The sequence below is a fragment of the Lemur catta genome, chromosome 1 (genome assembly GCF_020740605.2).
Source record: "Lemur catta isolate mLemCat1 chromosome 1, mLemCat1.pri, whole genome shotgun sequence".
In the NCBI taxonomy this organism is placed as follows: domain Eukaryota; kingdom Metazoa; phylum Chordata; class Mammalia; order Primates; family Lemuridae; genus Lemur; species Lemur catta.
Window position 1 is genome coordinate 202130715 of NC_059128.1, and position 16150 is coordinate 202146864.

The 16150-nt window shown below is 35.3% G+C and overlaps 1 protein-coding gene and 1 pseudogene across 4 annotated transcripts in view; both read left to right on the plus strand.

The window, feature by feature from the left end:
- The window catches only part of NAALADL2 (N-acetylated alpha-linked acidic dipeptidase like 2), an 887154-nt gene that overhangs the window by 790887 nt on the left and 80117 nt on the right, over window positions 1–16150 (plus strand). The window lies entirely within an intron of this gene.
- Window positions 8507–15046, plus strand: LOC123643234 (annotated as a pseudogene).

A 16150-nucleotide genomic window follows, 5' to 3' on the forward strand; every position in this document is an offset into this window, starting at 1 on the left:
TGATGTCCCTCTGCTTTGGGGTGTGCCCTCCTGTGACGGAGGAGCCAGGAAAGCAGCACCAGGAGGGCCAGTGAGCAGGGAGTTAGTTCACAGTACAAGTATCCCTTAGTTTGCTGTAGGTTTTTGAGAGGAAAGATTTGAGCCTGACACTCTGTGGAAGCTTCGGTGTGGTGTATGGATCAATAGAGAGGAAGCAGCTGCTCTGCTCCTGAAAGTCCTGGCTCAGTAATCTCCTCAGCAGTGCAGGTGCGGGAGGGGAAGGGGAGGAAAAGAGTCTGAATGGAGGACAGCTAGCACTCTGATCATCTCTGTCCCTCTCTCTGAAAGGCAGCCTGCCTGGAATGTCCAGGCTCTGGGGTCACACAGATCCCCCCGGAACCCTGTGGTTCCCACAGTCTGAGCTGGAGTTGGGAAATGTTTGTGTGAGAATGAGCAAGATGTAAACAGAGAGGCTGAAGCTCACCAGGGAGGACAAAGGCACACAGTGAGTGGAGAAGCAATATGGCACCTGCCATGTGGATTCAGGTCTGTGGCTATGGGAAGTGACCGTAATGGGGCTGACAGCCTGGTGCTTTGTTCTCAAGAAGGTACCAGTCCACTGGTGGCAGCCACTTTTGGGCTCATGAGAGTAAAAAGGCTCTCCAGCAGCTTGGGAGCCTGTTGACTGCCAGAGATGTGAGGAAGGGAGAAACAACCCCCGACCTACCCTTTTCGCCAGCCTTCAAGACTCTTGCAGGTTGATCACTGCTGTTATCTTGCTCCTTCTTGTTCTGCTCTGCAATTTCTTCCCATGGACTCTCTGGTAGGTTCTGGCACTTATCCCTTGGAATTATACCCAATCTATGTTTTTCCCCCCTTTTTCATCTACAACTTTTCCTTCTTTCTGAGATGATCTGGCAGCTGATGTCTCTGGTTAGCCATCTTGTCTCTCCTCCCCTACCTCTTAATACTATTGTAATGGCATTTAAATTTCAACATGAGTTTAGAGGGGACATTTAAACTGTAGCCTTCACCAATCAATTTTAACCTGTCTAGTAGCATTTTGGATATGTCAGTCAATTTGAAGCCAATAGCATCCAGGAAAGCCTCAGAATTTAGATCTTATGGTGAGGTTTAAACTAGGTCTCAGTAGCTCGTAACTTTGCCTGCCCTCGTGAACTTCTCCAGCTAGAATGTAGGGGCAGTAGAATGCTAATAGATTTGATTCATCCCATGCCTTAAGGGAGAATACAGAGAATGCTATTTTCACACAATTTGTGTTTTATGGGTAGGGCTTACTGGCCCCTTTCTGCTGAATGACTACTTACAGTGTGCTAGTGCTAAAGTTGCACACAAAAAACTACCTGTGAGAGTATATTGTTATATTTTTTCTTTGTGGTTTTTTTTTTTTTTTTTTTGAGATGTAGTAATTGAGTTAGAGTAGTAGGATAACTTTGGAATTCAAAGTAAGATTTGACCCAAAGCTAACCTGCTAACCTGGCCACAATTCTAATTTCACAATTCCGTAAGTCATAATTGTCTGAAAGCCAAGTTCTCAACTGAATTAAAAAACAACAGGAAATTCTCACTGATAAATAAGACAATAAAACCAAGCAGAACTGCGTGCGCGTGTGCATGCACACACACACACACACACACACACACACAAACACCTATGTAAAATAAAGTGCAGGAAGATTGATTTTAATTTTAATGACTTGGGATCTGCAAAGAGGAGGAAGATTGCTAGATCCTTTAGGAGTTAAATGCAGCCCATTTTTCTGATATTATATATTAAGGGTAGACAAATCCAGTAAAGCACATGGAATTTTGAAGTCTTTGTGTCATGTACCACAGGTTCCAGTTATTTAAGATATAGACATTGTAACCATTTAGCCACATGAATATGATTCTAATCTTAGAACAGAAAATTCAGTCAAATAATATTTGATCTCAAAGACCATAAAACACTAAAATTCCATTGATTTGAATATTATTTCATATACACACTTAAAATCCTGCAGCAAGGAAGAAATTCAAACTCTAAGAAGAGTACTAAATGCATATAAAATTATCTGGCATGAGTTCAAAAATATATGACAACACATGAGGCTCAAATTTTGAATTGTTAGATTCAAAACCATCTGGTTCTGGACCCCAACACTGTCTTACAGAAAAGCATTCCCAAAAGATTCTCCCAAAGTATATTTTTTCTTAAATTTTTAATTTTTTAAAATAATGATATTTTTAAACTATGTGATTAAAAGTAGGTTATATAAACAAAGGAAAGTTGTGGCAAAGTGTACAGGTTCCAGCTGTGACAATTTTTGGTGGAAATATCTGATTTGAATCTGTTATCTTACAAGTTCAGGAAAATAAAGGATCTACCAAAACCATATTGAGGACAATAATTGTTAACATAAAGCACTACATACATAATTGTTTTAAATTGAGTCTTTTTTATTATTAATATTATCCATATAGATGACAGGCAGGAAGGGCTTAAAAATAAAGTACATTATTTTCAGGAGTAATCCTCTGTCTTAAGTTTGCTAACATACATGAAACATTCACTAGTTCTTACCTTGATCTTTCTCCAGGAGCAATGTAGGACATTAATTCTAGAACATGTCTGGAACCCCCTCTGAGATTCCATGAGGTGTTCCTATCCCACTCACCCTCTACCTTTCATGTTCCGTGATAGGCTAGAAATTCAATTCTACTGCAGTTATCTGACATGAGACTAACACTTCTAAACCTTGGTCTATCACAATAAATTCTATTCAGCAAGTATTTATTAAACACCCACTGTGTATACCCTTTATGAAATGTGACAAATTAAGAACAGGGTTATGATAGAATGCACACACAAAAAATCAGTGTTATTTATTAACTGACAATTAGAAAGATATTTTTATATGCTATAATACATATCATAGGATTTTTTTCTCAGCATAGTCATTATTGTAATAGGTCCTTTTAAATAATTGATAAATGCCAAATCCTTTAGTACTTACTTTCAAGACATTTTAAACAATGTTTTACTTGTAATGTCAGGGGACAGGAGATTCAAAGACTTGGCAGAATGTCTAAGGGCATTTTCTATAGTCCAGTTAGAATACCAGAGATAATAAACTTTTATGATTTCCAAGTTGTATTTTTGAGTTTTGCTTTTAAAGATAAAGTTTGTCATATTAATTTTCTGCATCCAGAAGGATTTACTTCCCTTATATTTGCAATCAACTGTGTGCTACAGTGCTCATTTGACAGCAGAAGTGAAAGTATGTGTGAAACTCTCATTTGATTATAAATATTATGTATTAGATTATGTTTATGCAAACTTATCTTTGTATGTAAAAATAAGTTTGGCTTTTGAAAAACGCTAAGTGCCAAGTTTTCTTCCAGCTTCAACTGAGGCAGCTGATTAGAACAAATTGACAAGGAGCAACATTGTCATCAGGCCAATAGGATAATGAGTTCAGGAAAAGCTCAGGAAACTTCTTTTTCTTGAATCAAATATGAGATCATAAAATCTTGTATGTTGAGAGAAAAACACTACTACAGCAAATTTAATTAAAAAACAGAGGTATTCCTTAGGAAGAGAGTTACCAAAGCTGTTCTAACAAAGGTAACTGGCTATTCTGAAACTCATGGAAGGGTCTGATAATAAGTGTCAAAGATCTTGTTGCTCTTTTCAATGGCTATATGATTTGCAATATATATAACATTTTTAAAGTTAGAACTTTTACTATCTAAAGTTCCTTACAGAAGGCTGTATGAAAAGCTGAAGAGAATGTATAGCATTATTGGTTTTTAGAGCAACCTTAAAAATCTCTCAATTCTCCTGACTTCCTAGATGAGGAAGTTATTATAAATGATGGAATGTCTGCTTTTTATTATTTTTTTCTAAACTTACCCTGGTTTATATTTTTATATGTAACTCCATTATGGTTTATTAATATTCTTTTATTTTTATGTGAAATGCATGTTTACCTTGGAAAAAGTGTGTAAAAGCAGTGGAGTTTTCTGAGTCTTAAATTGTGGTGTTTGCTGTATGGGTCTAACAAGCAATACTGTTTGACTTGGCAAGGGAAAGGCCAAAGGGAGCATCACAGAAGAGCTGTCATTAGACTTTTAGGGTGCTTCGTGCTCAGGAATACTGGTGATGAAAGCTTACTACTGTGGAAATAAATAAAGAGCACCCAAATTAGAACAAGCAAAGGCTATTTATTTAGAGCTTGATATAGCTAGGGAGCCACCCACCATCACTTGCATTTGGCAGAAACTCAAAGGCAGGTAGAGGAGTGGAATAGTTTTGTAGGGAAAAAAGAGAAGGTTTCAGGTCTGCCCTGATTGGAGGCTGTAGGCTGGGGGACGTTGGAGGCAGGCTAACGAAAAGTGAGGCACCCTATCTAGGTTAGGGGAGCATATTTGATTTTTTCTAGTTGGTCCTATGTTGGAAATCAGGGTGAAAATTGGAGAAGCTGTCAGTTATTAAGACTGGCTGTTTTCAGTCTTGATCAATAACTGTTTTTTCAGCCAAACCACAGAAGTTTTGGTTTGGCTTCTTGGATTGGTTGTTGCAGATTGTGGGTCAGACTTCTACTTTTATACAGGATCTGGCCATTGTCTATTTTTGTATTCAGTCTCTCACTACAGACTCATGACTCTGATGTGCCTATGTGTGCATGTAATCAGCAGCTGATTTCACACATGTATTTACCCAGAACTATCACGCTTTCTATTGTAAAATTGCACTTGTGGGCTTAGGAGGAAAAACTGCACCAACTGGCTAGTTGGCTATGATTTTACCATGTTAGATGTATCAAGCAGAATGAAACAGCAGCAGAAGCCAATACCAGTGAACTGTATAAGTAACAACGATATTAATATCATGCCTGCTTGCTTTAAAAAAGAAAAAAAAACTATTTCTTAAGCCCAATTTTTCTTGTAAGTAATATCTCCATTTGTGTTTCATATTTCTGAAAATGTATTTAACATGATGGCATTATTATAATTGAATTACGCTTTCCATTTAGGTAATATTTAACACCACATCAATTTTTCTGTCTTTTTGTTTTGAATTGCATGTTCTTCAATTTTATTATGTGCTTCTATTTTTAGAAACTAGATGAATACCACACTAATTTATCTAAATTTCAATTTCCTGAATAATGAACTTTGGCTACCATGAGAGCTAATATATTCGTCTAAATTTACCAGACCTCCCTATCTCCAATATCTATTTACAGTTTCCTCTGAGGTTCTTTTTCTTGAGAAAATAAATTACGGCTATGCCAACAATGCTAGTTCTAACATTTAATGAGATAACAAATGGCCTTATAAAATGGCACTAAAGAAAAGAAATACAAAGCTAATCTCGTAATTCTGTTCTAACAGTAGTTTACAGAGATCTAGAGCCAAAGTTTTGGTGTTCTCTCTTTGCACGTCACAAAGCACTAAGGGCGCTGTCATTCAAAAATGGCAATCTGTCCATATAGCTTTAAAAGAAATTCTCACTGATGAATCCAGAAGATGGGATTAATACTAGGGTCTCCTTCGAAGCAGCTTCCCTTAAAAATGTTGATTTTACTTTCTTTACCAAGTCACTCAGTCGAAACATCTTTTCAAAGAACTTACTATGGAAGACTTACCAGGCTTTATGGAACGCAGGAAAAAAAAAACCTAAAACAGAATCATTGCCCACAAAGTTACAGAATAACAAAGCATATTGAATAAAAGGAAAAATAGTACTATATTAAAAATGTCCAATAAACGCAACCGTTGCATATAAGTTATAGTCTATTATTAAGACACGTAATAAAATTTGTTCTCCAACCCATGCAAGATCCTGATGAAAATCATCAAAATGTTCCTAACTTTAGAACTCAAAGCTCCTAAGAACAAAGCTTTTCTAGGAATGAAACTAAGAAAAGAAAAGCAACATCTTCATCTGTATTTAAGGTACTTAAACACCAAAACGTCCTTCACCTGCTAAGCAAATTAAATTATCAGCAGAAAAGCCTCTGGAAGAAACTAGTGTATGGGTCAGCAGAGTAGATCCTTAGATCATATATTTAAATCTGAAAAGAAATACACTTTTTTCCTTTAATATAAAAGAGACATCTGCACTTGAGTGTTTATAGCAGCACAATTCACAATTGCAAAGATGTGGAAAAACACAAGTGCCCATCAATCCATGAGAGAATTAATAAAATGTGGTATATGTATACCAGGGAGTTCTACTCAGCCACAAAAAACAGTGGTGATCTAGCACCTCTTGTATTATCCTGTATAGAGCTGGAGCCCATTGTACTAAGTGAAGTATCACAAGAATGGAAAAACAAGTACCACATGTACTCACCATCAAATTGGTATTAACTGATCAGCAATTATAGTAGTAACATTCATCGGGTGTCAGGCAGGTGGGAGGGTGGAGGAGGCGATGGGTATATTCATACCTAATGGGTGCAGTGTACACTGTCTAAGGAATGGACGGTCTTAAAGCTCTGACCTGGGTGGGGCAAAGGCAATTTAATATATGTAACCTAAACATTTGTACCCCTGTAAAAATACAAAAAATAAATATAGAAATAAAGAAAGAAAAAAAAAAGAAATACACTTAAAGAAAAGAAAAGAAAATAGAAGTGGACTGAGATGTTTCTCTTAACTAGCAGAGAATGGGAATTCCACCAATGTGCTACAAAATAGCTTTACTATGTTTTACCTGCTATATAAATTATTTTAATTAAATGTAGTCCCAGCATTCACATGTCCTCTGAAAGCTTAGAAAAACATTCCCCTGGAGATCTAATCTAGGGTTAGAATAACACTTAATCAAATTGCACTAGCACTCACAGCATTTCTCTTGTAAATAACCCTAAATATAAAGCATTCTTGGACTCTTCTTTTCCCAAATCATGAACAAATTTTTCTTTTAAGTAGAGAGAAATTTCTTTTGCAAGTGAATTATTAAACATTGGGAACAAGCAGAGTAATTATAAAATACTTCAGGAGGTCCATCAAACTGTCTAGAGATTCCCTGAGGTGCTGTAAGTCTGACAGAGTTGGCATATTTTACTTGTCTGAGGAGAAACCGGACTGTCCTCAATACATGTACTACAATTAATGTTTTCTTTAAGTACCTTCTTTTCCTTATTATTTAACCTACGTTGTTAACTTTGAACCAAATAAACCAACCTACATAAATTTTCCCTTTTTCTTTTTATCTCTCTGACATGATGAATATATTTTTATTTTTATAGTAGTTTTCTCAAAATGTATCTATTCATATTGACTATTATGATATGAGTTGATCTAAAAACTTAATTGATTCCAGGAGCAAATGAGATTATGATCTTGTTATCACTGAAGACATAAAACTAAATGGGTTTGGATTCTTGGCTTAGAGAAAAAATAATTTTCTTCTATGAAGAAAAACTGCCTTTATTCTATTCTTTGTCCAAATGCCTTCTCTCTAAGACTTTCTAGAATTCCTTTGGTCTCTTCTACAATATAATTTGAGGATTAAAATAGTTAATATATGTAAAAAGCTTAGTATCGTGCTTATAATACACTAAAGACTACATAAATATTAGCTATTATGCTAGAAAGTAGGGCTGTGGGAAAAGAAGTTTCCTGTCTTCCGTCATTAGGTATAAATATTTGAAAGGCCCTGGGAGATATAATCTGTAAAGTTCATTCCTATTCTATGAATTCCAGTAACAGTTACTTCAAGGCCATACTTACAATAGTACTTCTGACCAAATCCCTTTTCTTAGGGCTATTTAACTTATCTTTGTACATAAAAATGAACTCATTATAAATTCTTTGACAGATAGTCTTTTGCCAACACAATAAAATTATAAACCAGGCAGCTAAATAAAGTTTGGTTTTTTTTGCTTTACCCTCTGTGTTCCTTTACTTGGTCCTGCCTCTTTTCTTCATCTAAATCCCAGCTATGTCCTCACTACACACTCTCAATCCAGAACCTTTCCTCATACAGCCACATGCTCTGCATTGATCTATACTTTTGTTACTCCAAATCTTTAAAATTTGATATTTTGATGACTTTTAAGATTACCAACCATGTTCACATTTCCACCTGTCTTACTTGGACAGCAATTTGAGTATAAAAATTTACGTAGATATCAAAGTATCCAAGTTGAATGAGCAGTAGAATCTGTCCTTGAAGTCTGGGGTCTGTGAGGAACTAATAATTTCATTTAACTAATGATGAAACATGTGAAGGCATTGAGCACAAATGACTACAGGAACAAAAAAAGGAAGAGCAACTCTAAACTCAGGAAATTTGTGCTAAAACCATCTTCCAGATGAGGAATATTTGCCCCCATGTAAGGAAAATGAATCAGAGCTTTCTATGCAAAGATATCCCAAATGGAGGAAATATTAATAACATTTTCAGAGACATTGGATCAGAAACCACACTAGTGGGGAACTGTGTCTGGCATGGCTGGAGAGAAGGAGGAATAGGAAAGATGCTGGAAAGGAGAAAGGAAATGGGGTCATGGCAGCAGTTCACATCAACCTGCCAGCAGTTAAGGCTGATTTTATCCTCATTTTGCAGAAGAGGAAAATGAGGCCCACTCAGTATAAATGACATAGGAAATAAACAGCAGAACCCAAATTCAAAGCCAGATCTTCTCCCAAATCCTATCTTGCACACTTTCTGTTGCAGTATATGTCTAGTTATGATTTCCTTAATGGAAATATGGAATCCCTCATTTTACAAGACATTGCCTGTAGTGCAACATACACTGAAGTAATCTTTTAGGCAGAGTTCTTTTTACAGGTGAGTCAATATTCCATTTACTAATAAAGAGGTGTTTTCCTGAGTGTATCCCAGTGCTTTTCCCACCCTAAGGCAATTGGAGGTGAGGAGAAAGGGAAGAAAGGAAAACAAACAAACAAACAAACAAAGAACAAAAACAAAAAAAACCTTTAATACTGATTGGGTGTATATTGTCAGCCACAGATTTTATACTGTTTTATATGTTATATTATTTGAATGCTCCAACAGTTTTGTGAGTTAGATATTATTATGCACTTTTAAGGATGAGGACTATGATGTTCAGATATAAATATCTTACCCAATTAATTTGTCCACAGGCATGCAGCCAGTTAAGTAGCAAGCTTACCATTAGAATCTTGGTTTGCTTGACCCAGACCAAAATCATCTCATCACCTTATCCAACTGTCATCCTCATGAGTGTGTTCATTAGGCTCAAAACAAGGCCAATCAGTAAACTAAAACATTGATGAAGGAAAGATTTTAGGATAATGTCTTTAAGAAAGGATATACATTGACAAAGAAAATAAAAATACATTTTCAATTTACTCATATAAATAACATGGCATTTTAAATAGCTTTTGGAAACCAAATTTGCAGAGAATGATGAGATCATTGGACTATATGGATGACAAAATAGGCCATGAGGCAGTATGAAGAGGAAACAATGAGTAAACTGAAAGAGATACACTACATAAGAGGGGGGATATCAAATATCTGGTTCTCAAGGGCTTCATTTACCTGCTCAAATTATTGTACCCAAAACCTACTGCTCCATATAGTAATCTCCTTTATCCATGGAGATATGTTCCAAGACCCCCAGTGGATGCCTGAAACCATGGATAGTACCTAACTTTAAATATATTTTGTTTTTCCTATATATACATAAATATGATAAAGTCTAATTTATAAATTAGACATAGTAAGATATTAACAACAATAACTAATAATAAAATAGAGAAATTATAACAATATACAGTAATAAAATTTATGTGAACATGGTCTCTCTTTCCTTTTAAAATATCTTATTGTACTGTACTCAACAATTTTCAGACTGTGGTTGACCATGGGTAACCGAAACCATGGAAAGCAAAACTACAGATTAGGGGGAACTACAGTATTTACCAAAGGATCAGTGTCCCATGTGGTCGCATTGTGTCTCAGAATCCCAAATAGCTAAACATTCAAAATTACAATTACTGATCAAGCTGAACTCTAGAACACATGGATACTTCAGCAGGGGAGGGCAATTAATTCAAGCTCCTGGGTTGGAAAACATTAGTTTTTGAGAGACTGCTCACCATCAAGAGAAGAGGGTTTCAATATCTGTCTTTCTAGCCATCTTCACAAATTTTGGATACTCAAGTTAGCTTTTCAGTGTTTAGCTACCTTTCTTGAAGATCCTGATCTTAGAGGAATATCTTTGAGCAATCAATATTTATGGATTCTTTTGAGTAGCCGTATTGTACAAAGGTGGAAAGTGAAATAAGCTAAAAAAGAAAAAGAAAAGAAAATTTAGTCCCATCTCCAGGGCACTCGTAATAATGATGATATGCAATTCTATGTATTTATATTATAAATGATTTATCTTGCTGAAGGCAAAACAGTTAAATTACTTGATTATATGTATGTAATGTGTTACTTGGAACAAGAACAAAGTTGTTATTATAGCTCCTTATTGGCCAGAAATTTTACTGGTAAATGAGCTATAGGTCGCCTAGATTGGGATGTCATCAGTGATAATTTTTATAATTAGAAACAGTAGTAAAAATTATAACTTATTGAATGCCTAAAGGCATTGTTCTAGACCTGGGCCAGATGGTAACTATTTTGGCTTTGTGGGCCACATGCTATCTGCAGCAACTACTCAACTCTGCTGACACAAAAGCAATCAGACAATAATACATCAGTGAATGAACATGGCTGTGTTCCAATAAGACTTTATTTGTGAACCATGAAATTTAGATTTCACATAATTTTCACATGTAATGAAATTTTTTTTTAATTTCAGTAGACTTAGGGGTACAAGTATTTTTTGTTACATGGGTGAATTGCATGGTGGTGAAGTCAGGGCTTTTAGTGTACCTGTCACCCAAACAGTGTACATTTTATTGATTTGTCACTGTCCTGCCACTCTCCCACCTTCTTAGTTTCCAATGTCCATTACACCACTTTATGTGACCATATATACCTATTGTTTAGCTTTTACTCGTTATTGGTCTGTTCAGAATTTCTGTTTCTTCTTGATATAAGTTTGGGAGGTAGTGTGTTTCCAAAAATGTGTCCATTTCCTCTAGATTTTATAGTTTGTGTGCACAGAGGTGTTTATATTAGTCTTACATGATCTTTTTTATTTCTGTGGTATCAGTTGTAATGTCTTCTTTTTCATTTCAGATTGAGCTTATTTGAATCCTCTCTCTTCTTGATTAGTCCAGGCAGTGGTCTATTGATACTGTTTATCTTTTCAAAGAACCAACTTATTGTTTTGTTGATCCTTTGTATTGTGTTTTTTATTTCAATTAAATTTAGTTCTGCTCTGATCTTTGTTATTTCTTTTCTTCTGGTAGCTATGGGTTTGGTTCCTTTTTACTCTAGTTCCTTGAGGTGTGACTTTAGGTTGTTAATTTACGATCTTTCTGTCTTCTTAATGTAGGTATGCTGTGTAGGCATGCTATGAACTTCCCTTTTAGCACTGATTTTACTATATTACCAGAGATTTGATAGCTTATGTTGCCACTGTCCTTCAATTCAGAAAATTTTTTATTTCCTTCTTAATTTTGTCAGTGACCCAAGGATCATTTGGCAGCAGGTTGTTTAATTTCCATGTTATCTGTGTAGTTTTGGGATGTCCTCTTCGAATTGATTTCCAATTTTATTCCACTGTGGTCTGAGAAGATACATGGTATATAACAATCCTAAACATAAATGCCCATAATACAGGAGATCCAAGATTCATAAAACAAATACTACTAGACCTAGGAAAAGAAATAAATAGGAGATAATAGTTGGGAACTTCAACATCCACTGACAGATCATTGAAGCAGAAAATCAACAAAGAAACACTAGATTTAAAAGGGACTCTAGAACAAATGGGCCTAACAGACATTTACAGAACATTCTACCCCCAAACTGCAGAAGATACATTCTTCTCATTAGTACATGGAACATACTCCAAGATAGGTCTTATGTTAGGCCATTAAATGAGTCTCAGCAAATTTTCAAAAATAAAAACCACATGTATCTTTTTTGAATTTTTTTTAACTATTTAGAAACTTTAAACCCATTCTTAACTCATAGGCCTTACAAAAACAAGAAGTGGACTAGATATACCTGTGGGCCATAATTTTCCAACCTCTGTTCTAGACATTTACCTTTTTCATCACTAACTGTCATCTATTTCAAGGTAATATTTATCATCCCTGTTGCATATGTGATGAAACTGAATACAAGGACATTAAACTGACTTGAATATCACATAGTAAGTGACTGCAAAACTTTGACTTTTTCTTGACCTCTCTGAGTCTCAGTTGCTTTATATGTCCACTGGGAAGAAATATATTTATAGAGATATTATGGAAATTAAATTAAATAATTCATTTGTTCAATTACTATTAAGTTCTTCCTAATTGCAGATTCTTCCCTCAAGTACTAACATTCAGGAAATGTGTACAAGGCAAATCTTGACCCTGCCACATGAATCTTATGATCAAGTTTGTTAAGATATTTAGTAAATAAGAAGTTATAATAAATGTGATAGAAGTTTTGATGGGAAAAATAAATGAGGCCTAAGGGAGAATACAGCACAAGTGCGTATCCCAGATTCAAGAAAAGCCTCTTGGAAAACAATGGTGTCATATGGAGCTGTGAGACAATTTGCTGCTGTGAAAAGGTGGTAAAAAAGTATTTAAAGCAAAAGCAATACTATAATTGCTGTAATTGGTAAATTACAGAGGTGAGAAATAGTTGTCCAATTAAGAAAGCCAAAGAAGTTCATAGTACTAAGACATAGAATTCAAGACATAAATAAAACAGAATTCCAGGGATAATGCTAGAGAAGTAAGATGACATACAAAGACATGTTAAGTCTAGACATGTTCTTAAGAACAAAGAAAACCTCCTGAAGAGTTTTGAGCAATGAGGACCTATTATTAGACTTGCATTTTGAAAAGGTCATTCTACTGCAATATAAAGAATGGATTAGAGAGTGACAAGTATAGTCCAGGGAGACCATTTCAAAAGTAGATGCTATGATACTGATGAATAATGATAGTGGCTCTGATTACAGTTGTGGCAGAAGAAATAAAGAGAAATAGATTAAAGATATTAAGTTATTGGATTCATTTAAAAATATTTATGGTATGTCTACTTAGCCATCCACTGTTCTGGGGATATAATAATCAACAAAACAGACCAAAATCTCTGCCCTTGTGTAAAAATGATGGACAATGTAGAGCAAAAGATTATTTCCAGGTGTTTGCTTTTAACAGCTGTTTGGATGGTGGTAACATGAACTGAAATGAGAAAAAAAACAGCAAGAGAAACATATTTGGTGTGTGTTGATTAAAAACTCTGACTAAAATTCCTTATAGCTCTTCCTTAGCACATTTCCCCTAAAACAGTTTTACTATTCTTTCAGCTGTCTTCTAGATTTTATACCTAGAGAATAAAGAAAAAAATGGAAGAGAAGGAATATATGACTGGAGCTACAGATTAAGTACAGAAATCACTGATACAAACAGATATCAAAGGAAAATTAGTCATGTATCCTGCTTCACTCAAACTTCCCATAATAGACATTTTCTTACAGGTAGAAGATTCTCTAGTTTAAAATGATGTACCTGGAACTTTATATATTATAGTAATTGAGTATATCATTGATGGTCAGTTGGTTGGGTTCTTGGGGTGACACTCTTCATCCAAGGTTATTTTTATCAAGATATCAAGATCTCTATCAGTTCTACAGGGCACCATCCTACCTCCTTTTTCTATACTCTGACCTTGAAAATGGTTAATACCACAAACAATTTTCCTCAGAAGTATATATTACTCATTGGTATAGTTCAATTTCAGAATATTTTTAGCTAATGATTATTCTGCCTTTAATTTAAATGATTTCCAAAGGTAAATATACCATGTTGTGTGTGTGTATATGTAGATGGACTAACAATTTGTATGTTATATTCTTTACTTACCATAAACCTGTATTCATAAATGGTATTTCCAGAATACTCCAGAGCAGGAGGTGAGGTCATTACAAAGTATTCTAGTAAGGTGAATGGAGAAACTTAGCAAATAGAGATCTTCATAAAAACAAAGTATAGAGAGTAAAACCATTAAGTTTAATTCTTGGCATATTAAGTTGGAAGTGTCTATGAAGCCTTCAGCCCCAGTGGACATGTTCACCAGTTGTATATATTCATCTGAACCTAAAGAAAGAGTATTGGACTGTAGATAATAGCCTTGACAATCATTCTGTTTGTATATGATATTTGAAACTGTGGTAGTGGATGGAATTACCTAGTGAAGCTGTCTTGAGAAGTGTTAGCATTTCAGAGATGTGAAGATAATACCTCAGCAAAAGAAACTAGGAAAGAGCAGCTAAGAAGTAGAAGGTAAGTCTAGAGCTGACAGTTACAGAAGCCAAGGATGAACGGTTTCACAACGGTATATTGTACCAAAAGGCTCCATAAGGGGCTAATTGGTTTAGCAAAACTGAGTTAATCATGATCTTGACCAAAATGGTGTCAGTTTGAGGTTGGAAGTCTGATGCAGTGGGTACAAGAGTAAGTGTGATGTGAGGAAATCAAGACTGTGAGTCTAAGAGCTCTTTCAAGAATTTAGGCCCACAGGGAATAGGGAAGGGACAAAGGAATTATTACTTATTTTCCTGTATTTTTTTTTGTTAGTGAAAGAGACCTGAATATGTTCCAGTAGTGACAGAAAATAGCCAGTAGAGATTCCTGTAGTGGCTGGTTCCTGGAAGGCATTGTCACATGGAACCTCAGAGCTCTGAGAAGGGAAAATTTCAAGTCAGATAGAATTATATATACACCATTTCCCTGGAAACTTCAGCCCTCAAGATTCCAACATTGTGTCCTCAGTTTCAACACAATTGCATAGTTTTCATTTCACTGCTTTCAATGCTGCCAGTTATTGAAGCAGTAGAAGCTGGAGATGCAATCGCTCTCCTGTGAGGTGTGGTTCTCAGCATTTGGCTTGCTTGGGGTGTATGCACGAAAAAGAAAGAGACAAATGTGACTATGAAAGGTCTCCTGAAGTGAAGTGTCTATGCAACCCTGAGCTCCTAGTGAGCTTCCTCTAAAAACGTTTTTGCTATTTGTAGTATGAGAAGATTTTTTACCATTCTGTAGATTGTCTGTTTATTCTCGTGACTGTTTCTTTGGCTGTGCAGAAGCTTTTTAATTTAATCAGGTCTCATTCATTTATTTTTGTTGTTGCTGTGATTGCCTTAGGGGTCTTCTTCATAAATTGTTTACCTAGGCCAATGTCTGAAAGAGTATTTCCTACATTCTCTTCTAGAATTCTAATCGTTTCACACCTAAGGTTTAAGTCTGTTATCCATTGTGAATTGATTTTTGTGAGAGGTGAAAGCTGTGGGTTCTGTTTCAATCTTCTACATGTGGCTATCCAATTTTCCCAGCACCATTTATTGAATAAGGATTCTTGTCCCCACAGTATGTTTTTGTTTGCTTTGTCAAAGATTAGATGGCTATATGAGGATGGTTTTATATTTGGATTTTCTGTTCTGTTCCACTGGGCTGTGTCCCTGCACTTGTGCCAATACCAAGCAGTTTTAAGAATCACAGTCTTGTAGTATAGTTTGAAGTCTGGCAAATTAATACCTCCCATTTTGTTTTTATTGCTTAAAATTGCTTTTGCTATACGGGGTCTTCTCTGATTCCATACAAACTGTATAGTTATTTTTTCTATATCTGTGAAAAATGATGTTTGTAGTTTAATAGGGATTGTATTGAATCTGTAGATCACTTTGGGTAGTATAGACATTTTAACAATGTTGATTCTTCCGATCCATGAGCATGGTATGGTTTTCCACCTATTTACATGCTCTGCAATTTCCTTCCTCAGTGTTTCAGATAAAGGACTGATAAGAAGAATCTATTTAGAACTCAGGAAAGTCAGTAAGAAAAAATCAAACAACCCTATCAAAAAGTGGGCAAACGACATGAATAGAAATTTTTCAAAAAAAGATATAAGAATGGCTAACAAACCTATGAAAAAATGCTCAGCATCCCTAATCATCAGGGAAATGCAAATCAAAACCACAATGAGATATCACTTAACTCCAGTGAGAATGGCCTTTATCAAAAAGTTCCAAAACAA